We start from the raw sequence: 25,072 nt of genomic DNA on the forward strand, positions 1-25,072 counted from the left end.
ATAGCAGAGGAACAGTCTGCAAGCTGTTACTTCAGCCTAGCTGCCTTGAGCTGGAGCTGAGCTGGGGTCTGGTTACACAAAGATAACCAGCTGGTGGCCTTTCTCAGGAATGGCCCCCTGCTGAGCTGCAGGCCAGAGGGGGAAACAGGAGGTGGCAGCCATGAGTATCCTTGAGACAAGGGAAGAGAAATTAAGACTGGATAATTTAGTCCAATGTCACCTACTGAGAACCTGCATCAGCCCAGGAGAGGTGCCCCTCTTTGTGCAGAGCTGAACAAAACTCAATCCTGCTCTACCAGTCCTTGTGCTTTCGGCAGCAGTTGGGAGAAAGAGGGAGAATAGGAAAGAGTACCTGAAAACTCAAGTTCCCCGCTTGTTCACTGACAATTGACCTGCTGTAAGATCCTGGACATGGGGCTTTGTTCTCTAAAACTGCCTGTGATGGACTCCCAAATTCAGATATTGAAACCCTAATCCCAATGGGAGGGTATTAGGAGACGTACCTTTGGGAGTGGCTAAGTCCCAAGAGTGGAGCCCTCATAAATAGGGTTAGTTCCCTTCTAGGAAGAGGCCAGGGAGCTAGCTTGTTGTCCTGCCATGAGAGAAGGAGAAGTAAACCATCTGCCACCTAGGAGAGGGTCCTCACTAGAACCTGACCATGTGGGCACCCCAACCTCAGACTTCCAGTCTCCAAAACTGTGAAACATAAATGTTTCTTATTTAAACTTCCCAGCCTACGGTAATTTGGTATTGCAATCAAAGGTAATTAATACTCTCCCTACCCCATCGTTATAGGCTGTGCTTATATCTTTAAATACCCGCTAAGAGCCCTTATGCTAAAGGCATAGCCCCCAGCTTGGTGGTGCTGGTAGATGGTGGAAACTTTAAGAAGTGGGTCCTAGTGTGAAGTTCTGTGGTCACTGAGAAAACGCCCTTGAAGAGCAGCTAAAGCAGTGGGTGACAGTAACAACAGGTTCCTAGCTTCTGAATGGAACCCCTGAAGACAGGTAAGAAGAAAATTATGAAAAGTGTATCTGTGGAGACACAGGGCTGTCCAATTGCTCCACGAGAGTTGCTCTAAGTAAGCACTCCTTGAAGATTTGGGGTGCCTAGAGGTCAAGAATGTCTTGCCTGTCCTTTCAGGCTTCCTTACTCAAGATGTGCTCCATTATCTCATATCCTGAGGTATTTAAGGCTGGAAAATAAGATCAACCTTCAAAATGTGTCACAGATCAACCTTCAAAATGCCCCCAAACCAGGCCACCTCAGTACTGGGGTAACCTTAGAAAATCATCTGTGGAAGAGGAATAACAACCCCTTACCAGCAGAAGTTGGGACAACTCAAAAAGCTTCTTCCACTGATGGAAAGTTTCTATCACCATGCAAGCACTTAAGGGCTGAGTCACGTTCCTTTCCCTCCTCTCCCGGTTCTGGTGGCAGGACTCCTTAGAGCCAGTTCATGCCTCTTCTGGAGAGCTCTACCCTAGCCCTAGGCTGTAGTACCAGCCACATCACTACCTGGCCATCCTCAGTTGTTTTAGAACCTTGGATATGGGGTAGTTTAGAGTGTGGGGCTTTTCCAGTGTCTGCCAAACCATCAGCACTTGTGTGATTTGCAGATATAGTCTTCATGGGACAAATTAGAATAAATTAAATTATTCCAGGCAAAGACCATTCTTGGTCCATGGGATGCTAATAAGCTTACTTATGGATGGAACACAGATGTGACCATATGGTGGGCATGTGGAATAGTCCACAGGGAATTTCTGTGATCTGTAGATGTGGGAAGCATGTATGGCCTGGAACCACCATGATTGTGACTGTAAGGATTGCATGGCTGGATGCGGGTCCCCTCCTGATCAAGGCAATTGATCTCTGAAAGCCAGAGCAGGACTCTGTGTGTGTGTGTGTGTGTGTGTGTGTGTGTGTGATTGATATTATCCTGCTGGAAGTCTGTGACAGGGAGAGGGGAGCTAGTGGCTAGACCTATCTGCTTCACTCACCTGGTCTGTATGATGTAGAGTCAAGGGAGATCTGTGCCTGAAACTAACATGAGTTCCATTTGGATTTGTACTCTTGACTACTTTCTGGTTCCAGTTCTTCCTGACACAGAAGCCAGAAATGTGGAATAGCATCTGACGAGTTGTAGGAATAGGGAAGGGGATGTTACCAGAAGCTCTGCCTTGGGTCCTGGCCTGTGACACCCCCGCCCAGCACAAGGCAAATTCAAGAAAAGACAGAAACGAGATTTAGTGTGGAGAAGCTGAGTCTTGGGTCCTGGTCAGTGCTGCTGATGATACCAAAGACAAAAGCCCCCAAGAACATCCAGTATTTATTGAATACAATCGTGGGAAAGAATAGGGACCAGGGTATGCTTTGAAGGCATCTAGTGAAATACTGCCGAACTCCTGGCATGATGGCACCAAGCAGAGCTGTTAACGGAGTAAGCACTGTTTATCTTGCTTGGAAAGAACAAACTGGTACTGTGACCAGGCGCAATTAGCAAGCAACTCACAAGGTTAGTGAGAGTCGATAATTCTGAGGGAAGGATTTTAATTGGGGTCAAGCTGACCTCAGCTGTACGTAATTCAGCAGGGCCCTGCCCCTTCACAGACCAGGATTTAGGCCTCAGTGACAGCCATTAGCAAAGGAGCAACACCAGCCCAACTCTGCTCCCTAAATAATCCATTGAGTCAACAAAAACACTGTTGGAACTAAGAGAAAAATCCAAGAAGGTTGAGGACAAAGAGCATGCTAACATCAGTGATGTCTCAACACATTATGACGAGAATAGGGACGTGCAAAAGAAGTTTCAAGGGCTGGGGATTTAGCTCGGTGGTTTCGCTGCCTGCTGCACAAGCACAAGGACCCGAGTTTGATCCCTGATACCAAAAAAAAAGAAGTTTCAAGCACGGATCTACCTTGATGCTTAGTGACTTCTGTATATTGTCCTGAGAATCCCAACAAGGCAGTGTACTGCTTGATTCACTAAACCACTTGTACAATATGGCAAAGGGAAAATAAGATATTTATCACTTTACTCACAAAAGGAGAAAAAATGTAGAGAGCAGTAAAAGCAGCACAAAGTGGAGTTAATGTTCCAATAATTATCGTTAGTATAATTTGATTACAAAACCCCTACTTAAACAAAAAAATTCCTGAAAGATTAAATAAATCAGGGGAAGGGAAGTAGAAGGGAAAGAGGGAAAAGGGATTGGAAATGTTCAAGATATGATATACAGTACATGTAACAATTCCCTCAGATGAATGTAATTATTATGTATCACAAACATAAACCAACAAAAAATAAATAAAATTTAAAAAGATTGAATAAGTAGTATAAGCAAAATCAATCTAAAATCCTTGATTATACCCACAAAATCATGGAGAATGTAAAAATATGTTTATTTCTCATCCTCAATAGACAATGTTTCATTGTTGAGCAAAATACAGAAAATAGCTGTGAGGACGTTTACTAAAATAAGTTTTAAAATACCTTATGCTGCTTATTACACATTTCTCCATACAGTCAGCTAATAAAAAATGGTATCAAAACTCTGGGAGAAAAGGATACAGTAAATATGCACAGAGTAAATATAACAGAAAAAAAACAGTGTTGGTCAAGCTCAAATCCAAGTCAAAATCCACAACAGAAAAAGAAAATGAAACAAGTTATGAGTGAAAAAGTGACAGAATGGTCACTACTTATATGGTATAGCGTTGTATGTCAGTTTCTATAACTAATCCCCAAGCACAAATACATGAGTTTTTTTACGATTTTACTGAAGACTGTCAATGTCCAGGAGAGAGGACATATTGTACAGTATATAGCTTTGCACTTAGAAATCCTTTGACTCCTGTCTCTTGGATCAAATTCCTCTGACACATTATGCACACAAAACTTTGGTCGATACCCACACAAACCCAATCCTACCTCAGGCCGGTTCTAGATATAGGAATGGAAAGTAAAACAATACAAGAGACACCCAAGATTTCAGAGTGTATTCAGAATAATGGAGGTGACAGACCATCAACAAGCAAACACATTCATTAAGAAGAGAAGGAGGGGGGCCGGGGATTTATGTAACTCAGTGGTTGCAGCACCTGCCGTGCAAGCGCAAGGTTCCGAGTTCAATCTCCAGTACCAACAAAAAGAAGAGGAGGAGGAAGAGAGGTGGGGTGCAGGAATTCACAGACATAGAAAGTAGAGCAGTGGCTGCTGGAGGCAGAGGGGAGGAGAGAGTAGATAGGAGGTTTCCTTTTGGCATTCAGGAAAATGTTCTGAAACTAGGTAGTGGTAATGACTGGGCAACATTTTGAATGTATTAAATGTCACTGGATTGCAAATTTCAAATTGGTTAAAATGATAAATTTCATGTTATATGTATCTTACCACAATAAAGAGGATCTTGCAGATGTAGCAGGTGCTAGTAGGAAAATGAGGCAGGATGTGCAACAGAGACGGGATAGCACTCATTGAGAATGGATGTCAGCAAATAGTGCAGGCAACATCTGAGAAATGACCAATGAGAAGAAACAAGCCTCCGGAGGGTCTGGGACACAGTGGGATACAAAGGGTGGAAATCAGGTTGGAGAGACGGCAGATGCCATGACACCAATTTTGTGAACACAATGGAACCGCCCAGGTAGGGGTATGCATGAGCTCATTCATGTGCCAAAAGGTCCCTGGTGGCTGTGTAGAGGATGAGTGTTAGCCAAAGGGGCCCCTGAGAATGTGGCCACACTAGGAACGTCTGCAGGCAAGGCTGGCATTCAAGGTCAAGACTTCTGTGCCTAGAAAGGGAATATATACACCAGGACTAGGAGGACCAGGACCAGCAGATGAGGTTGCCATATTTATTGGATGGTCCCTAGGAAATAGTGAGAATTTCTGCATCCCACAGCTTCCACGAGAGAGGCAGGAGTGACATGGTTGAGACATAGAGAATGCTAACTCTCGTCAGGCTGCATCTGTACAGGCCAAGAAGGCAGAAGTGGGCCAGGTGGTGGGAGCTTATCTTGAACCCAACTGTGGGGAATGGAATCCTCCACAGGCTGGACTGAGCACAGGCCAGTGCACCGCAAAGGAGGGACATAGGAGGCTTCCATAGGGCTGGCTGCATGCTGAGAGACCCCAGAGAGAAGAAGTCAGTGCCCTGAGGATGCAGGCTTGGCTCACAGCATGGCTGGCTTCAGCCACATTAAAGGAGAAAGCAGGAAGGAGAGCAATAAGAGCTGTCTGCCTCCTAGGCAAACCAGATCTGGATGAGAAGATGGGCACAAAGAAATCAACTTAACACTGGAAGAAACCAACAGGCATGGCAGAGCTGACACATCCAAGTGGGGAAGCTTGCTGGGTCACGACAGCAGTGTGCACAGGTGTCCTGAGTCCTGTGTCTCCAGGCCACACTCTGCTCCAGCCCCGAGAAATAACTGAGCAAATGTAACTCATGAAATTGAGAAGTTTGTGATTCTCAGAGTGTGAGATCTTGTGGTGCTAAGGGGAAGCAAGAGGAGAGCAGATTGCATTAGGCCCCAGGAATGTTGGAGGGGCTGACCTTCAATGTTGCAGGAGCACAGTGTGATATCACAAACTCCCAGAGTCTCGGTATGACAACACCAACTCCATGGTGGATAGCAAACATTGTAGGAAACACAATAAAACAGTCTACATGATGGTAGATGAGCAAACTGCCAGGCTGAGGGTCTATACCTTCCACAACTGGGTAGAAGCCTTGAAGATATGCACCAATATGGAAAGTGAGGGGGTCTCGCCACCACCGCCCCTGGGCCTCCCAGCTTCCCCGGCTCCCCGGGTCGTCCGCGGTGGGCGGCACGACCAGCTGCCCAGGAGGAGCCTGGGGCTCTTGAGTCTGTTCCGAGTGCGCGGATGCCGCGTGAGCGAGGCACGCGACAGTGGCGCCAGGAAGGGTCGAGGGGGGCTTGGGGCTTCTGTTCCGTCACCGAGGACGCCTCCCCCTCCCCAGCCCCTGGCCATTGGGGCGGGGCCAAGAGCCACCCTCGGTCACAGGAGAGTAGATGTAGAGATACAGGTCCTGCAAGCGGCATTCACAAAAGCTGAAACGGGAGGAAAAGGATGGAACACACAGGGAAAAGTGGAATGAGGCTTTCAAAAATAAAGAAAACAACAGTCTTTCACGGGACAGTATCCCTTTGAGGCTAGCACCAAGAAAAGCCATATTGCATTTAAAGAAACGTGGCACAGCCAGGCATAGTGGTGCATGCTTGTAATCCCAGCTACTTAGGACTCTGAGGCAGGAGGATCACAAGTTCAGCCAGGCATGGTGGCACATACCTGTAATCCTAGCATTTGGGAGACTAGGAGGATCCCTGAGAGTGTGAGGCCAGCCTGAACTACATAATGAGACCCTGTCTCAAAAACACAAAACAAATAAGCGGAAAGTAAAACTTAAGTTTGAGGCCAGCCGGACAACTTAGTGAGACCATCACAACAGTCTCCACTCCCACATTAAACAGGGAGGGGGAAGGAGGTGCAGTGATGCACGCCTGTAATCCCGGCACTCAGAAGGCGGAGGCAGGAGGATCACCTCAAGTTTGATGGCAGCCTGGGCTACATAGTGAGTTCAAGGCCAGCCTGAACTACATGGTAAGACCCTGTCTCAAAAAAACAACCAACCAAATTCTATACATACATACATACATACATGCATACATAAAAAACGATTCCTCCACCTGCCTCACAGCATGGCTGGGAGAACTAAGTGAGAATATTTTTTTAAATACATATTAGGGCTGGGAATTTAGCTCAGTGGCATCGTGCCTGCCTTGTAAGTGCAACATCCTGAGTTTAATCCCCGGAACCAAAAAAAACAAAAACAAACAAACAAAAAAAAACCAAAAAAAAAAAAAAACATATTAAGCTACATGCTGCACATAAAAAAAAAAAGTGGAAAGTGAAAAGAGAAAAGAAGTGCCACGTGGTCAGGAAATGATGTGTGCCTAGCAATGACCCCACCTCCTCTCCTTCCTTCCTTTTACAACCTAACTCCAAACCTTCACCCCAGCTTCATTCTGTGGGCCTAAAGTCTGTGTCCCAGGAATCGTAAAACCCCCAAGTTTCTGTGATCTAGAATGATCTATGTTAATCTAGATCTAGATCTAGATCTAGAATGATCAGTGTTAATGCCCAGGCTCATCAGACACAACTCAAGGGCTGCCTGCCTCTGAATGACACCTTGACTTGCCCTGCCGTGCCCATAAATTCCATCAGAGTATTATCCGAGCCCTAGGGATGGTGAGGTTAGGCCTGACAAGGACTGGAAAATGTTCCCAGAAAAAAGAAGGTAGAAAGGCAGAATTTGGACAAGCAGGCCTGGGGATGATAGCCAGGAGCAGGAATAGTGTCATTCCAGGCTGACCAGGACTGAGCAAAGTTGTGCTCAGGGATCCCAAGAGGCTAGCACACATCTCAACAGGGGCACAAAAGATGACCCCCATCTGGACAAACTAGGGGAGAGGGCCTGGAAAGCAGGTGTTTGTATAAAAAAAGGAAGAAAAAAGATGCAGTGGAAGGAATTGGACCCCTCATGCACCTGTCTTGAACACAGCTGGCTCCTGGCACTTGAGACAGCTCTGGTACCTATGATCTGTCTACCTACAATCAGGGTCCAAGTCCCATCCAGGTCACCAAAGCCAGCACTTAGTAATGTTGGATAAAAGGATGATTGAGTACATGAGTGGACAAATGGAGGTGTGTACAGATCATGTAATTGGAGTCTCAAGTTCAGAAATGAATGAATGGAAAAACATGAGTCACCAGACCCTGGGTCATGGGATGTGCATCTGGACTCCTTAGCAGTATTAAGTGCAGGGTGGGAACCTGTAAACACAAAGCTTGCAGACAAGTTCCAGGGTCTTTGTGACACTTTATCATGATTCCAGGACAGAAGCAAGCACTGTACATTCTGTCCTCTGGCAAAAATTCTTCAGACCACTGGGGCAGGGCCAGCCCTCCAGGGCTCTCCAGTGGCCTTCCCTGAACAGTTCATGGAGGCAGGACTGTAGCACAGGTCTGGTCTGAAAAGGATCCTGACCTAAGACATGCACACTCCTCTGCAAGTTCCCATTCTTTTCCATTCTTTATAAATCAGAAAATCAATTACATAGAAAAGAATCTTCTGCACCAGAAACCCAAATGACTTTATGCATAATTTATACATGAAAATGTAGATGTCAATGTGTGACAAATTTCCGTATAAATATTTTTACAGTTAAATTTTTCGGCATCTGTCTTCCTCCCTAAGGAGCTAGCAGATAGACGTAAAGCCCCATGGGTCAGGCCAGGTGGAGCTGAAAAGGAAGCTTGTCACTTTTACCAGTTAATGAGGCAGCTGCCAGTATGTAGCCTGGCCTGGAAGGGCCCGGCCTTGGCCCTAGCCATCTTCAGTCAAGTCATAGCTCTGCCACAGCCTTCCATCACTGGGGTCCAGCTGTGTCTTGTTCAAAATGGGGATTTAACACTGTGTCCCAGCTCTACACTAGACCCAGGAGGGCAGAATGGAGGGCAGAATGGAGTGTGGCCTCATGCTCCAGTGGTCTTGAGTCCACTGGGAGAACCAGGCATGCAGATGGTGAATGACAATGACAGTGTGGCAAATTCCAGGGATGGGGTGGGCCCTCCATGCTAGGCAGCTGCAGAGAAACAAGTATTCCCTATGCCAGGAGCATTCCCAAAGACTCCAGGGGCAGGGCCAGTACTGATGGAGTCAGCCAGGTGGCTAAAGGCAGGAGGATACTCCCAATAGTGAGAACTCCATTCGAAAAGCCAGAGTGAGAGCAAGCATGTCCAGGTGTGAGGGAGCCTGTGGGCGATCCAGCAGTGAGGCTGAAGTGGAAGACAAAAACCGGATAACCAATAGGCTGCATGCCCAGCACTGAAACAAGACTTTGCCTGGACTGAACACTTTGAAGAGATTAAGCTTTAACTCTACTTGTTACATAGCATGAAGGCCAAGTAGAGGGTTATGGAAGTGAAAGAAGGAGAAGGTGAAGGAGTTTTGCAAAGTGTATACGAGTGCAGAGTCCACACAAACGACCATCCCCAGAAGGGACTTGAGTCCATGCCAGGCCACAGCAACCTGTTTGTCCCCAGCCCAGAGGTCCTGAACAACTCCTTCACTTACAGATGCACCTATCCAGGGGCTTGATCGGTACATGACTTTGAATATAAACCTCTTGAAAGGTACTTAGGCCCTGGCTTTTTGTCTGCAGCCACTTTTGCCATTTGGGGCTAGCGACTCATTGTGCATGACATTTCCTGACACCCTTCTCCAGATGTCCAGCAGGGGTCCATGCACAACCCATAGTGTCTTCTCACATGAGGACATAGAGAGAGGTATGGTGCACAGTGTGAGAACTAAGCCTGCATGCAGGGGAGAAAGCAACTGCACACTGCACCCTGGCCAGAGTCCAGGGTCAGGGTCAAGAATATTCATCCGTACCTACCATGCCCTTGCCCATATGCAATTATACCCAGATTTTCTGCACAATCTGAGGTCCCACTGGTGCCTTCCCAGAACCTAGGCCTTCCTAATAAGACAAAGCAAAACCCAGGCATGGTGGTGCACACCTGTAATCCCAGCCCCCAGGGAGGCTAAGCAAGAGGGTCACCATGAGTTCGAGGCTTGCCTGGGCTACATAGTGAGTTCAAGTCCAGCCTGAACCACATAGCCTGACCTTGTCTCAAAAAAACAAAAAAAGACAAATCAAGCCCCTTTCTTCCACCCATCCTGTGTCCAGGAGAGCCTCTGCTGCAACCTTGACCTATATAGTCCTGCTCAAAAACTAGAAGCCCTGACACCCACAGCATCAGGGTTTCAAGTCTGCAGCCCTCATCACACCAGAGCCATCTTTCAGAAGAGCCCAGTTTGGCCTCACTGACTTTTCCATACCATGGGTGAGTGGTGACTCCCAGGCACATACCTCGCTTGACCTTCGGGGGCCTGAGGCTGTCCACCTGGGCCAGGGCCTCCCAGGCCTCCCGTTCCCTCCAGCGCCTCAGCTGCTCCTCTCGCATCTTGTAGAAGAGGATGTGCTTCTGCACATCACTGAGCTCAGCCAGGAGCTCAGGGTCGATGTACAGATCATGCAAGATCTGTTGCAGCATGGCACCGACTGTGATGCACCAGCACAGTAGGGCCAAGCAGATGCCCCGGGCCACACTTCAGCCCTAGTTCCTCACTCCAGGGCTGGTTCCCACACGCCTCCTCTGTACAGCATCACCACTTTGCAAGCGCCGAACTCATCTCTGCCTAGGACAGCAAAAGAAGCCAGGCAGCAGGAACCAAGGGCCTCAAGCACACCGGGAATAATCTAGTCCTTCTGTTGGATTACCAAGCACCACATCCCAGAATCACTTGTGTCTTGGCCTCACCCAGGGTTTGGGGATGATGGGGAGGGTCCAAGCTCCAGCTGAGTTGAGCAGTGCCAGACTCAGCCCAGCCTGGGCCGGTAGGTGTCGAGTGATCTGTTAGTGGAAGGTAATGATGACACCAGCCATATCGATGACACTGCCCTGGCCAACTGATCTCTCCTCTGCAGATAACGGGAGGAGGGGAGGAGGAGGGAGCTTTGCCTATTCATTCCATGTCTTTTAAGCCAATTTCAAAGAGAAGCTGGAGGAGCCAACCAGGAGCTTCTGGACTCCTCAGCCCCTTGCTCTATCTACTCCACCACTGTGAACCTTCTTTTGAGGACACTTGACAGGCAAAGGTAATGTTTTGAAAACTCTGCCTTGGGAGAGAAAGGATCCTGCTTCCTACCTGCATCACAGCCAAGGAGGAAAAAATGAATAGAGTCAGTAGTGACAATTGAAAGCCTGTCATTACAGAGTTCAAGGACAGGAAGGACAGGAAGACAGGAAGAACAGGATGAAAGCAGGCACCCTTTTCCTATAATGAGACTCCAAAGATATGATCCTGACAGACAAACCTCCAAGGGCCCACTTTGGTTGTTGTATTTGATCTTGTTGTTGCAGGTGTCTGGAGTTCATCAAAAAGAAAGAACATGAAGTTTCCCAGTCTCTAGGCCCTGCTCAGAGGCACCCTGGCCAGGACAGGACATTATCTCCTCCTCACAGGGAACCCATCCTCTTTGGCCATGAGGGTACCAGCTGCTGTTGCTGAGACCAAAAGCTCCCCCAAAACATGCTCAGAGCTACTCATAACTGCTCTTTCATTTGGTCAAAAAAACCCACCGGGGTTCAGAGAAGGTAAGTGGTTTGCCAGCGCTGCATGGTCAGTAAGCTGCTGGACTGGGGTGCCATCCAGTTTTCAAGGTGGGCATCTTGTAACAGGTGCTGGACCTGCAGACACTGAAAGGGCAGCTAAACGGTTGGCATCTCGTGCCTTCATTTTATGTCTCTTTTATTACCTTAAACCTTAAGCGTGCTAGTTACCCAGGGAGGGTCTGCATCACAAGGTTCATTAGCCCGAAGTTTACCAAGCCTATCTCATTCTCCTTCCAGACTGAGGACACCAAGACAAGAATAACTGAAATAATTTTCAGGGTTTTCAGGGACATTCAATTGCCAGCTTGCACAACTTCCAGTTCCAGACCCCCAGCGTTGATGCCTGGAACTCCCTAGACAGTATTCTAACCTTGCAGTCACCCCAGGCTCCAGGAAGAGCAGAGCCTTGCTGACAGCCCTGTAAGCTCACCTCCCCAAAGCGGAGCAACTACCTCATGCCAGAACCCAAGTTTCCCCCTATCAAGCAAGGATGATCATGTCTCAGGAAACTGAACACCCCTCAAACCATGAAGATTCCTCCAGGGCATGAAACCAGGACAAGACAACGAGGCCTCAGGCCACCAGGCCTCAGGCCACCACAGCACCCCATAAAACTGCTTCCCTTTGTGAATGGGCCAGTCTGATCCTCCTCTTCAGCCCCCTGAAGCCCTTTCTTTCCTCTGTCAGGGGGCTGGCTTGATCTTTGTCAGAGCTGTAAACAACTTCATTTTCTCTTACTTTCCAACTAAAGCCTTTTCCTGTAAATTCATGCCGAATGCCTCACTTTGAATTTCCATTATCACTGAAGCAAGGACTCATGCTACCTGGTGACAATCCTGTTGAAAGTTTAAAAAGCTAACCCTACAAACAGGAACAGGAGTTGGCACTGTGGCCTGGTTGGATTGGTGACCTTGACAGTTGCTCCTCCTCCCAGGGGATGGAAGGTGATAAGCCACCCACCAGATTTGGACAGATGGTGGGTGAGCACCCCTACCCTCTGCACTGGCCACACACCCCAAGAATGTCTCTGCAGGTTCCAGTCAGGCACAAATGGAAAGGGGGACTCCAGCATCTCTCTTCAGGCACAATAAGCTGGTCGTAGGGTGACCCAGATATTCTGGGGACCTCACCCAGAGCAGTGGTCTTTGCCCTCCTATTTGCTCACTGCTCTTCTTCCCCACTTCCCCCTCCCCCTCCTTCGTGGACAGGGGTATTCCCCAGCCTCTCCAGCCTCTGGTAGGGCTACTATCTTCGCACTTCAACTGTGACTGAGTGGAGCTGCGTCCCTCCAGACAGGAGGCAGGGAGGAGCCCATCACTCAGGCTCTGGCCTCCTGGTGGAAGCCTCTTCTTTCTTTCTGCGTTCCCCAGAAGCCTGGGTCACACGGCGGTAGAGGGCACAGAACACACGCAGAGAGGTACACCGACCCTGGACCCTGCTGGATGAGGGCATGAGGTCCACGCCTCAGGCAGAGTGGTGATGGTGTCATCCTTGTCGTGGGGACTCGGGAGGGGGCCAACGGTGGAGGCCGGTGGCGCGGCAGAGGGGTTCTCACGGGGTAAGGGTGCTCCCTGACAATCCCAGGTCAGTGAGGCAGGAGGCCAAGAGACACTGAATCCCGGGGAAGCGAGGAGCAGCCGCGCAGCTCTGCCGCGAGTATCCGGTTTCCAGACAGACCCGGTAGGGGCCTTTTAGCCGCTCTTGCTCAACCTCAGGCCTGAAGTCTGCCCGCAGGACAGGCTGGGCCGGCCTGGGGCGCCCCCTGGTGACCCGACTGGGCGCTGCTGGGGTGCACAAAGAGCCGGAGCCTGGACTAAGTAGACTTGGACTGGGTAGACCCTCAGGGCCAGGGCCAGGGACCAGAGCAGTGGTCCCCGCCAGAGGAAGAGCGGAGCTGCGGCTGGAAAGGCGGTGAGGGCCCCGGGCGCTCAGACAAGTTTCCTGCCCGCCTTCCCATCCGCTGTTCGATTTGTTTGTTTTGTTTTGATTTTCCACTGGCTGTTGGGGTGTGGTTAATTTTGCAGGCAAGTGCAATTCTTCCGGAGTCCGAGACGCACAAGTGCGCGATGCTGCTGTGCAAGAAGCTGGAAAGCACCTGGACGTTTCTCGGTGGCGGCTGTCAGCAGCGCGCAACTGCAAGCCTGTTTCAAGGAACCAGGTGACAGTCTTGACGAAGGAGATGTCAATGACACATAACATGAAGAGGCACCGTGCACAGTGTAATTCCTTTTAAAAGTCTATGTTTGAATCCAGGAGGTGGCAGCAGGAAGGGGGAGAAAAAAATAAAAATTGTTTGATGCATTGATTACTTTTGTGTAAACAGAAAAAACTATGATTTTACACCTAATTGCTTAACATAGTTTCTTTCTTCTTAGAATGGGATGGAGACCACTTATTATTCTGTTGTTGTACAATGAAATCATATATCTGAAATCATATTATTTCAAGTCTTGAAATGTAATCTACAAATGCCTATCTTTGGAGATCAGGCTGTATGGGGCAGGAACCCACCACTGTGAGCGCTGCCTATCCCTCTGCCAGGAACCCACTTGGCTTTGTCACCAAATTCTAGTCTTTGCTCAAACTCTTACCTGACTTATAGTCCTGGTCCCCCCTCCTTTTCTCTGCTGTTTTTCTCCTTAAGGCTTCGTAAAACACCATTTGATGTACTTATTTGAGGACCATGTTTCTGTCTTGCTCTTGCTACTACACAATAAGGATCCAAGGGCAAGGGCTTTCACCTGTTTGACTCGCTGACAGACAATACTGCCTAAACACATTGTAGTGCTGGATAAATACTGAAAAAGAACAAAGGAGGAATTTTCCAGGTGGAATTGACCAGAGCCTGTGCAAATGCTGGGGAGGTGCCCAGAGGAAAGGTAACAGGACACTTGGACCTGGGGATCATGGACAGATGAGCTAAATCAAGTGAATGGTGGCCTTAGAACAGGGCACCTACCTTGGCTTCCCTGTCATGTCTTGGCCACATGGTCCCTAGGAGGTAGGGTCAGTGATGGCCAGAGGACCCCGTCATTTCAGCTGAAGCCAAGCATGGGCACAGCCACCATGTAAGGATCAGCTAGAGGAGGACCCCTCCTGACCTGCCCTCTCCCAAGAGTTCATGTATGATCTCACCTGGTCTCAGTTTTGCAATTCAAGGGCTCAGTAAAAGTTGAGAGTAGTTTTTGCTTGTCACCACTGAAAAACCACAGGTATAAAGATCAGTAGTGTCTTTGTATGAGAGCAGCAACAACTTAGAAAATGCAGTGTAAAAAAAGATCCCTGTCCCATAGGAACCTGTGGAGACCTGTGGTGAAGAGAAGCAGACCTCTTTGCTGAGGACACACCTAGGCTCAAATTGGTTTAGGAACACACACTTCATTCACCATCACAAAGACCCAATGCAAAAAAAAAAAAAAAAAAACACCAATGCTGTAAAATTAGCCCTTTCCAAAGAGGTCCCCAGTGATCTCCATGCCACAGAACTCACATCCTTGTGACGTCACCTCTAACACATGCCAGGGTTGATATGAGTGAACAATCACATATACCAGAAATGATTGTTTTAACAGACATCTGACTTATGCTTCTGGCTCTCTCTCTATAGATAGATACATAGATAGATAGATAGATAGATAGATAGATAGATAGATAGATAGATCTCCATTCATCCTGGGGAAACCATGAGGGACCCATGTGTGTAAGAAATGAAGGCTTCTGCCAACAGTCACAGAGTGGGGCCGGAAGAGGGTCCTTCCAGCTCTGGCCTGGAGAAGTCTCAGCCCTGGCCAACAGTGTCCTTATAATCTCATGAATGTCACAGAACCACAACCACCCCCACTAAACCACTCCTAGATTCCTAATCCTTTATATAAACTGCTAAATGTTGGGGTGATTTGTTATGTAGTAATATATAGCTAATACAATCTCAAATTAGGAAATTGGGAAGTGGCAGAGAGGCTGGATAAAATGATTCTCAAATTGGCCAAAAGACTGAACAGAGGAAGGGATGCGGACGTAGCTCAGTGGTAAGAGTATTGCCCAGCAGATATGAGGTCATCAGTTCTATCCCCAACAGCATAAAAAAAGGGAATCAACAAATGAGAACAGCCTCAAAACTATTAAGGAATTCTAAACAACACCACCAGTATTCAAACATAAAATTAAGCATTTCAATTCTGATACAAGAACACAGGTGGAGTGAACCAAGAAAGAGCTCACTACACCATTAAAATGTGATCCAGCAGCTCAAACTAGTGCAAAGAGAACGGATGTCCAATAAATGAAGCTGGGATAACTTGCTAGATCCTTGTCTGCTACCTGGGATCCTGCCAGGACACTGCTCAGTGCTCATATTCTATGGGGATTTTGTGACATAAATGAGAGTAATTACTGCAAAAGTTGTCAAAATAGTGAAAATTTCAGAATAACCGATGTGTTCAACAAAAGAAGTTCAGATTAAACCAAGCCACATCCACAGGATCGAACATGATACAATACAGTGATATGGCAACCAGCATAGGCATAAGAAGGTGTCATGATGAAACAGGAAGGCAGAAACTGGGTTGTGACATCTCATGGACAGTAGAGCCTGTCTTACCTGTTAAGAAAAAAAAAAATAGTTTAGTTGGAGCACTGTGGCACATGCCTATACTTCTAGCACTGAGGGAGGCTGGAACAGGGGAATCGGAAGTTCAAGTTTCACCCTAGCAACTTAGTAAGATCCTGTCTCAAAATTTTAAAAAGATAAATAAAATAGCTGAGGATGTAGCTCAGTATGAAGGCCCTGGTTCAATCCTCAGCACTTGAGAGAGAGAGAGAGAGAGAGAGAGAGAGAGAGAGAGAGAGAGTATAACCCCATAGGCTCTGGCTCGTCTCCATCTGTTAATGTTCTACTGTCCTTCCCTGCACTGGATACCTGGAGATTCTCTTTTGCTCTACCCGGAGTTAAGGTTTTAGACCACTGCAAGTAGTGAGTCCAGACCCTGCTACCCTGGAGCCATGGGTGCTCCACAGATGCCCAGGATATGAGGCTAAGGCAGGGGGGGGGGCATCCAGGGGAGAAATGATAATATTTCTTCCTTGTCTCCTGTGTGACAGAAGCACCTCCAGGGGCTTTCCTTCTATAGTTCATTTAATCTTCAGGATATCATCAGTAGGAAGGTGCATTTGTTATCTAAAGTTTACATTTGAGGAAAGTGAGGCTCAGGGTCACTCAGCTAAGGGAGGATCCAGGACCGAAGCCAGTGTCCCTGAGCCTGACTGGCTCTGGCTCTCCCACACCCACGCAAGGCTCTTGCTGTTGGCTGGTTGGTCCTTTAAGGCCATGCTGGTGCCTCCCGGGCAGGAGCTACAACCCTGCCATATGTCCCTGAGCCAACCTGGAGGACACTGCACCAATGAGTGTACTGCCCGCCCCTCATCTGGACACAAACCACACTGCCCCTGGTCCCGAGAGCCCACACCCTCCAAGCCACTCAGAGGAACAGAGATGTGGCTGAGCAGGGCTGTAGAGGGGCAAACCAGCACCCTCAGCCTGGACCCTGTTTCCCACAGAGGGAGATTTGCAGTTACGGTCTATACTTCCCTGAAGCGTGGGACTAGGGGCACAGATCACTGGCCTCTCCTTGCCTCCCAGACACAGCCCTCTACCACCTGCAATTCCAGCCAGTAGGACATGAGCACCGGCAGTGTGCTCCACACCAGGGCCTGGATCCACATATTATAGACAAGCAAGTTAGGAAGATAGCAGACAGCTAGAGAGGCACTGGACCCAAGAGTCAGGGTGACCAGACCTCAGTCAGATAAGCAGGGGGCTGAGGTCACGGGTTAACAAGAACCAGGTGGACAACTAAGTCTCAAGTTGAAACGAGTGAGGTAACTTGGGTAATGAGTGAGGTAGATGCCCACTATAACGACTCTGCTCCTACCTGTCTGGAAAACGTTTTTTCCTTCTCACTTTGTTCTTTTAATGAACCAATTGGATAGCATAGAGAACAAGAGGCACCTGCAGATGCGTGCTTGCTGTGTACCTTGGCTCTTCCTAGGTTCCTAGGTTGTTTTCATTCTAGAAGTTGACCTTAGTTTGACTTGGAGTGGTCTGTGGATGTTTGTTGCAGTGATTCTGATCCTAGCCTTATGTAATTGTTCTTATACTTTGGTGTGCATTAGAATCACCCAGGAGCTGGTTAGAAAAGACCACAGGACTCTACCCAAGTATGTGACTCTACAGACCTGGTGGTGAGGGGCATAGAATCTGCATTTTTCCAAGTGCTGAGGTGATGGAGCAGCTGCTAGTCTGAGCTCCATACCTCCACTGACTCGTAAGCCCATTACTGTCCCTGTTTGGCCATGTACAACTCACTTGCTTCCTGGATCATTCATCCAAACTGTGCTGCCATTGCACTGGGCCACATCAGTGCAGTCCAACACCTGCCCTTGCTGACCCTGCCCATGGCCGTGCTGTGCGCAGAGACACCATCACCAGTGGGAGAGAACAGTGCTTGGAGTAGAAATCCTGGGCTGAGATCCAGATATACCACCTCCCAGCTGTGTGGTATCAGCAAATTCCTGAGTGTAAGTCTTTTCTCATAGGTAATATGGAAAAAACAATATCAACCCCTCCATCTGCCACTTTGGCTGTAGGCCCAGGGTGGGTTTTCTATGCGGATTTTGACTGCTGCTTTTGGAGCAGATTGAAGGAAAAGCTTCCAGTTCTAGATGCCCCAGCCTCAACCCTGAGAAGCACAGTGAACATTGGTCCATTTTGCAGCCTGCAGGGGCAGTGGCAGACACCTATCCTGGGACAGCCTTGGGGTGGGATGGTGTGCTGAGTTTGGCTGCTGTCTCCCAATGGTCCACATGTTCAAGACTTACTCCTCAGAGTAGTGCTATTGGGAGGTGTTGTGGACTTCAGGAAGAGGGGGTTTGTCATTGGAGTGTGGCCCAAAAGAACTGTGGGACCCAGACCCTCCCTCTCTTCTTTTGCTTCCCTGGACACGGGGTGAGTAGTTTTGTTCTGCAGTGTGCTCCACCATGATGTGCTGCCTTGCCACAGACCCAAAGTAATGGGCCAATCCAAATCTGTGAAGCGAAATGAACCTTTACTCTTTGTAAGTTGATTATCTCAGTTATTTCACTATAGTGATAGAAAGCTGACCGACACAGGAAGTCATAGGAAAAATAAACAGACTAGAATTACAAAATTAAAATGGATGTCTTTGCCAGTTAGAAAAACTGTTCCAAGGATTCACCAGCTAGGACCTAGAGATCCTCTGCACCCCCATTACTCTTCTGTACTACCAAAATCCTCCCTCCATCCACCTTCCAGGAATCATTCTGAGATCCACAGAGAAGCGAGTTAAATAGACTTCAAAATGCAGCTATGCCGGAAAAAAGAATCCAGGAATCCCAAGGAATCATTCAGACAAAAAGGTGGGCGGGAGGGGGGGGGATGACCGTGAGACCTCTTACAATGGCCATTCAAGGGAGGGACCCACTGTGTATTTCTTGGCTGAGACAGTCACTGTCCTCCTTCAGAGGAGCCTAGGGCAACCTCAGAGCCCAGGTGATACCCACATTCCTGGATTTGGCTGCATATGGACGGATGGTGATGTGCTTAGCTGAGATGGGATGGGGCAGGCTGGAGTATGGGTGGGATCGAGGACAGGGAAGAGGACAAGGTCTTAGATGCAGCAATGTTGCGTCTGTCCATAGACTAGATGGGGAGACAGATAGACACAGGCTCTCTGGGTGGCAGACATGCCCTGAGCCATTCGTTCTCACAAAGAAGGCAGTCAGCACCCCTAGAATGTCTCCCATGGGGGCTGGCCATCACCTGGGACAACGTAGAGATGCTGTAACCCTCGGGTGTCACTTTTCTCTCTGAGACACTGGCTTCTTGGATTACCTGCCTGGGTCCTGTTTTAAAACTGGGGCCTCTCAGATGGACAAGATGTGGAAGGAAATTTGGAATAAGCAAAAAAGATTCAGGGTGTCCCTAGTGGAAACCTGTGCATTGTTTAGGGAATACTCTTGCAGCTATTTTGTTCTGGTCCTAGACTTTCATTGCCTTTGAGCTGTTTTGCAACTTCTCAGTTGTAGTTACTGTCAATAGATGTTCGTGTAATATGTAGAACATATACAAATAAGATTCAACAGACTCCTTTGCTCCTAAAAAAAGCCATTTCAATCTTTCTTTACTCCATCTATAGATTCAGTTCATTGTGATTTCTCCTTTGAATTGGTTGTTAATCTTATCAGCTCCCTTGTTTAATGAATTAAGTAAAAACTGAGATATGTGCATGTAATATTTATGAGTCGTGCTTTTTAAATTTCTTTTGAAAACTTTAACTGAGGGTCTGGGAAGGACCACTGCCTCTCTGAGATGGAAAGGCTTGGCTCCATCCACAAAGCACAAAACCTACCCACTGTCCCATCCATACCCTCCTGGACAGGTATCCTGCCTGAGCTTGAATTTCTTTAGGGACAAAGTTCCTAGTCCTTCCTAGGGACCATTCCAATTCTTTCCATATTGGACTACAGCCATGCTGATTTCACAAAATAAACCATATCTAAAACTACAAGAAAACATGAGGATCCCTCCAGCTGATAGCTGAGTGTCTGTCTGACCCAGAGAATCTACACACCTGTAACCCTGGTTGTTATGCTTGCATCTAGATGTCCCCTCAAAGCCTCACACACTCATAGATGGGGCTTTTCAGAGCTGGCTGGATCAAGGGTATGTATATTGGGATTACAGGCATGATAATTATATCAGTCCACTGATTGGTTTAGCATAGTTCTGGGTGTGGATAATGGAAAGGCCCACCCTGGGTGCAGGTGGCACCACCCAAAAGGCTTGTGGCCTAGATGGGATAAAAGGGAAGGGGAAGGTTGCTGATGCTGCCTCTTGCCTGCTCTGCCTGCCATAGACTGTTTCTCCTCTGTGATGCCCCTCTGCCATGCCGCTCTGCCTTGGAGCCAGCCGATTATGGACTGAAACCTCTACAAACTGTGAGGCAAAATAATCCTTTAATAACTCCCTTAACTTTTGAGTGTCAGGTATTTTGTCCCAGGAACAAGAAAAGTAACTAAGACACCTAGCTGCCTCAGAAGGACACACCAAGGCAGAAGTGGATGGACTCAGAGGACAAGGCAAGGACAACACAGGCCTGGGTGGTGATGTCAGTGGTGGAGTGCTAGGGGAGGGGAATGCTCTGCATTCTCACTGCAGGGTCACAAATGTCACACTCCACCTGGCTTTTCTGGACCTCCTGTCAGTTCCCACATTTTCAGCAGTTATCTCTTGGCACCCAGGCAAGCCCAGAGGGCCTGCACTGGTTTCACCCACTTTCTCTGCTTTCAGGAGAGCCCCAGTCCTGTGGAGGCTCTCAGAGGGTGGAGACAAGCACCTGGCCCCCTTGGGCAGTCCCAGCACTTTCCTGGGCCTCGTTCTCCTTACATGGAGTCTATCACGCATTCAGATGATATCCTGCAGCTTTCAGAACACATCCAGGGACACCAGGCCCTGCTGCACCAGCCTCCAGCCCTTCCCTGCCCTGTTCCTAGCTCCTCTAACCCCTCTTCTTGATCCTCCTGGGCTCCAGGGCTTTCGCAGCAGCTCTGGCAACATACTGTTGTTTTGGGGGACCCAGGGGGAAACTTCTTTGCTTGTATAGGGTTTGGGCAGGATCCACACTCCAAGAAAGGAGCAAGCCCCCCTCTAGTCTCCATACCCCTATGGTACAGGAATTAGAGACCCTGAACTCCAAATGGCTGCTGAGGCTCCCTGCAGGGTTAGATGACTCCCACCTAAAGGGACAAACTTGAGCTGTATGACATGAAACCCAGACAGCTCAGCCTAATAGCAACTGGCAGCTATAAATAAAATCCCCTTAGCCCTCAAATTCTATTAGTAATAATGGGGGTGGGGCTCCCATAGTAAGTATTCTGAACCTATGTTAAATGGTTTTCATGCTTCATCTCATTTAATCTTTAAAACAATCCTACAAGGGAGGGGGATATTATTACCTTACCAAAAAAAAGTTCAGGGCCTCTCCTACATACATAACAGCAGTGGCCCAGTAGAAAGAGGCACACCCCATCCCCGAAAATGGCCTCATCAAGATATGAGCCACCTCTTTGAAGAGCTCCCTTAACATGTTTTGCTTACAAACCTTATGAGGTAATTCCAATAACCAAATACTAGGGTTTTTTATAAGCCCTCTGAAGAGCAAACTCTGCACAAGCCCGTAATGGTCACCCACAGCACAATGACAGTGGTCACAGAGCCCTCCCCTGCCCACAGGACTCTCTCCCTGTCACTGGGTTAGTGGAATGACCAGGCAAGGGGAGAAGGTGTCCCTTCCCTCACTTACGCTGGCACCATGTCGGCCCCAGCAGAGGGAGGCTCCTGGCTTGTGCAAGACAGAGTAATTCCTCCTCTGCCTCACATGATTGGGATACTGGAAGGCCGAGCAGACAGGAAAGAAAACTGGATCCTGCTGACGTCACTGAGCCGCTTGGATTAAACCAACCCTGAAACTCACCCCACCTCCAGACTTTCCAGTTTCGGGAGCCAAAACCCTCCCCTCGTTGTCCAGGGCAGTTTGAATTGGGTTTTGTGTTACCTGTGTCTGTAAACATACTCCCCTGGTACAAAAAAGGTCCACTGGCACATGGCACAGCCCTACCAGTGGCAGTGCGACCACATGAACGCACCACAGATCAGCATATTAAGTAAAACTCATGAGGATGCTGTGTAAAATGACTGTCATTTGTGTGAAGATCTGGAGACACTTTCTGGAAAGATTCTTAATAGTGGCCACCTCTGGGCACCAGAAGACATACTTTTCACTTTACCTTCTATTTACTCTGCTTTTACTTATGTATATTTTGAAAAGATTGGTTTAAAAGTTATCTGAGGTGATAAAATTACAGTCTGAGGTGATAATTTATTTTGGTAGTTATGAAGCCATGCTTTTGAAGCTCCTGCTGAGATGTAAGACACAGGGCACAGAAGAAAGCTGAGTGAAGAAATAACTGCCTCTGACCTGCGTAAGGATATCCACTGCTCTCGCTCTAACGCTGGGGTCCCACCAAAGGTAACTTTCTTAGAAGAGCATCCACTCAAACATATCCTAAAATTATTTTTCTCCAAAGATACAACACTGCCCCAGTTCTATGATGCCCATTTGACCTTTGTCTGAGGCACCTTGGAGACCTCAAAAGTATTTTGAGAGGGAACATGGCTTTAATGCCTAGAAGGGGAAAGGCCAGATGGACTTAGTAGAGGCAGACTGCATGTCCAAGAGCTAGCTCCAGGTGGCCTGGACAGGAAAAGTGGACACTGGAACCACAGATATCCAGGCAGGGAGTCACCATAAACTCAAGGAAGAAATCCCGCAAGCTTCTCAGCAACTGTGGCGCAGCCCTAGGGCAGCATCCCTCTCAGGAGTTCGCATCAGGTACCGGCCTGTGTGGCTGACAGTCCTAATGGTTTCTGCTGGCCTGGGGCTGGGGCTCCCTGGGGCACCACAGGGAGGGTCAGGATTCAAGTTCCGGGCGACAGTTTCAGTAGCACCAAGACCAGAAAGCGCTCAAAAGTCCTGAAGGTGGATAGGTCTCTGGCTCTTTGGAGAGAACAGCACTGCAGGAGCCCTAGTCTGCCTTGGAGGCCTGGCCATATCTTTCCGGACATGGTCAGGCACAAGCACCTCTCTATCAAGACCCATCATGGGGGACAGGTCTCCATAGTTTCAGGGCAGACAACCTAAAACCCCATTGCCTGGGGACAGGTGGGGTGTTGTGATCTGGAGCAAGGCCCAACCATGAAGGCCATATCCTGTCCCTTCTCCCCTCTCACCTGGTACAGCTGAGGGCTTTCCACCAGCTGACACCTGGGAGGAACCTTCCTGTGAGCTACATCAGGTGCTGGGACTGCTGCAGGACCTCCCCTTTCTGCAGTCCCCAGCAGACTGTTCCTTCTCTGCTGGGAGCTCCTCCGGGGGGCAGCCCACAGCCTTGATATGGATGCCCCATCTGCCCTCTACAGAGTAGGGGAGGGTAGAATTTGGCCCTCCCAGCTACCTTGTTTTAGGAAATAGGCATCTCACATTAAGTAGGGAGCAACCTGCGACAGCTTGGTGCAGCTCAGCCTCGAAGAGCTGGCAGTTGCTGCTCAGCACCAGACCCTCCAGCCCAGGAAGAGGCTGAGACCCTTGGGGCAACAATAAATGTTCCCTCAGGTCCCCAAACAAACTTGGCATCCAAATCCAGGTAGAGCAGGAATCAACACTTTCCCATGTTTTCCCAATGCCTGTGGACCTACCAGAGCTGTAAGACGTTCCAGGTCTGGCCCAGCTCAGGCTCGCCTGTGCTGGTTTTGCAGGAAGCCAACCTCCTTTAGCACTGAGGGCTGGAGGGCACTATGCTACCTGTTTCTACAGCAGGCAGAGTTCTAGGACTTCTCTGGTTTGAACCCAGTCCTTCCAAATCCCTGGCAGCCATTCAACTTTCTCTGATCCTTGTTTTGGGCATGAAAATGGCTTCCTCAGAGTTGTTCTGATGATTGCCTGTTTATTAACACTAAAGACTGTGCACTTATATTTCTGGAAGGTTCTGTATCCACTCGTTTTCAGTGCTATGGGTTCTCGGGGAGCAGTGCAGGTTGTTTTCTGGCCCAGCCCTTGGCCTGAGGGGGATGCAAACCAGAAGCTTGAAATGGGAGCCTGGGCCTCCGGAGCAGAGTGAAGAGGAGTGGCCCAAAGTGTTAGAGGCCATGGAGGCCAAATGGCTGACAAGTAGCCAGGTGAAGGGAGCTGTGCATGTGAGTGGTGGAAGGGGGTACAAGCCACCTGGGAAGGTGACAGGGCCACAGAGAGCCTTTAGGATGGGAAATGAGGACCTGTGGCCTGAAAGCCTGAGGCACCATCCTGAGAGGAGGTGGGCAGGGGACACAGGAGGCCAAGATCTGAGGCAAAGAGCACAGAGGTCCCAGGCTGGCCTATTCCACAGAGGACAGAGATGTGGGGTCCAGCACAGCCATGGTATGGTGCAGCATCTGGAACTGTGAGGACAGCACCCTGTCAGGGATAGACACACACACACACACACTCTCTCTCTCTCTATCTTCTGCTCCTTTTCTTTCTGCAATCATCTGCTCAGTTACATAAGATTGCCAGCAAGTTTGAAAGATTCATTGAAAAGCATAACTCAGGAAGTCATGACTGGACTTCATCCTGAACTGGGCTGTGACAAGGAAGAGACTCAAGAGGGATCCAGCCAGTGCTTCTGTGTGACATGGGTCAGCAGGATCTGTCTGGGGCGCCTGGTGCCAACACACTGGCCAGAAGGGCTGTGGCTACCAGTGCTCCAGGGCAGAGGCACCTGCCAGGGTGGGTAATGTCCTTGACCCTCCTCCTTCTCCTGTCACAAAGGAGCCAGTTCAGGACACACTGGTGACTCCTGCAAGCATACTGTCCACACATCAGCCCCATGATCCCCAAGCTCTTTTCCTGGATCAACAGCACTGCCTAGGACTGGGCAGAGATAACCTAGAATACTGCTCCCTCTGAGCCTGCAGTCAAAGTCCTCCAGCTCCATATACAACTGCAAGCCAACTTGTCCCAGCTGTACCCTGGATGGGAAGGATAAGTGGAATTTACGTCAGGTATGCCAGTGACAGATTGTTTTCGCTCTCTATGATCCCTTACAGCCTCATCACACCTGATCCCACTGACTTCCCTGGCAGATGGATTTGCCACAAGATTCTTAATAGTGACCCCCCAAAAAATGACCAGA

General features: G+C 48.6%; 1 protein-coding gene across 1 annotated transcript in view; it reads right to left on the reverse strand.

Moving 5' to 3' along the window:
* Nucleotides 1–24,943, reverse strand: part of Sh2d4b (SH2 domain containing 4B) — a 115,920-nt gene extending 90,977 nt beyond the window's left edge. The window contains exon 1 of the mRNA XM_021246757.2: nt 1–24,943. This exon is cut by the window's left edge and continues 17,788 nt beyond it. The gene's annotated coding sequence lies outside the window, so the exon portion shown is untranslated.
* Between the last annotated feature and the right edge of the window lie 129 nt (nt 24,944–25,072).

Source organism: Heterocephalus glaber, unplaced genomic scaffold, assembly GCF_053883595.1.
Source record: "Heterocephalus glaber isolate CG9 unplaced genomic scaffold, H.glaber_assembly_v1.0 deba00001755, whole genome shotgun sequence".
Lineage (NCBI taxonomy): Eukaryota > Metazoa > Chordata > Mammalia > Rodentia > Bathyergidae > Heterocephalus > Heterocephalus glaber.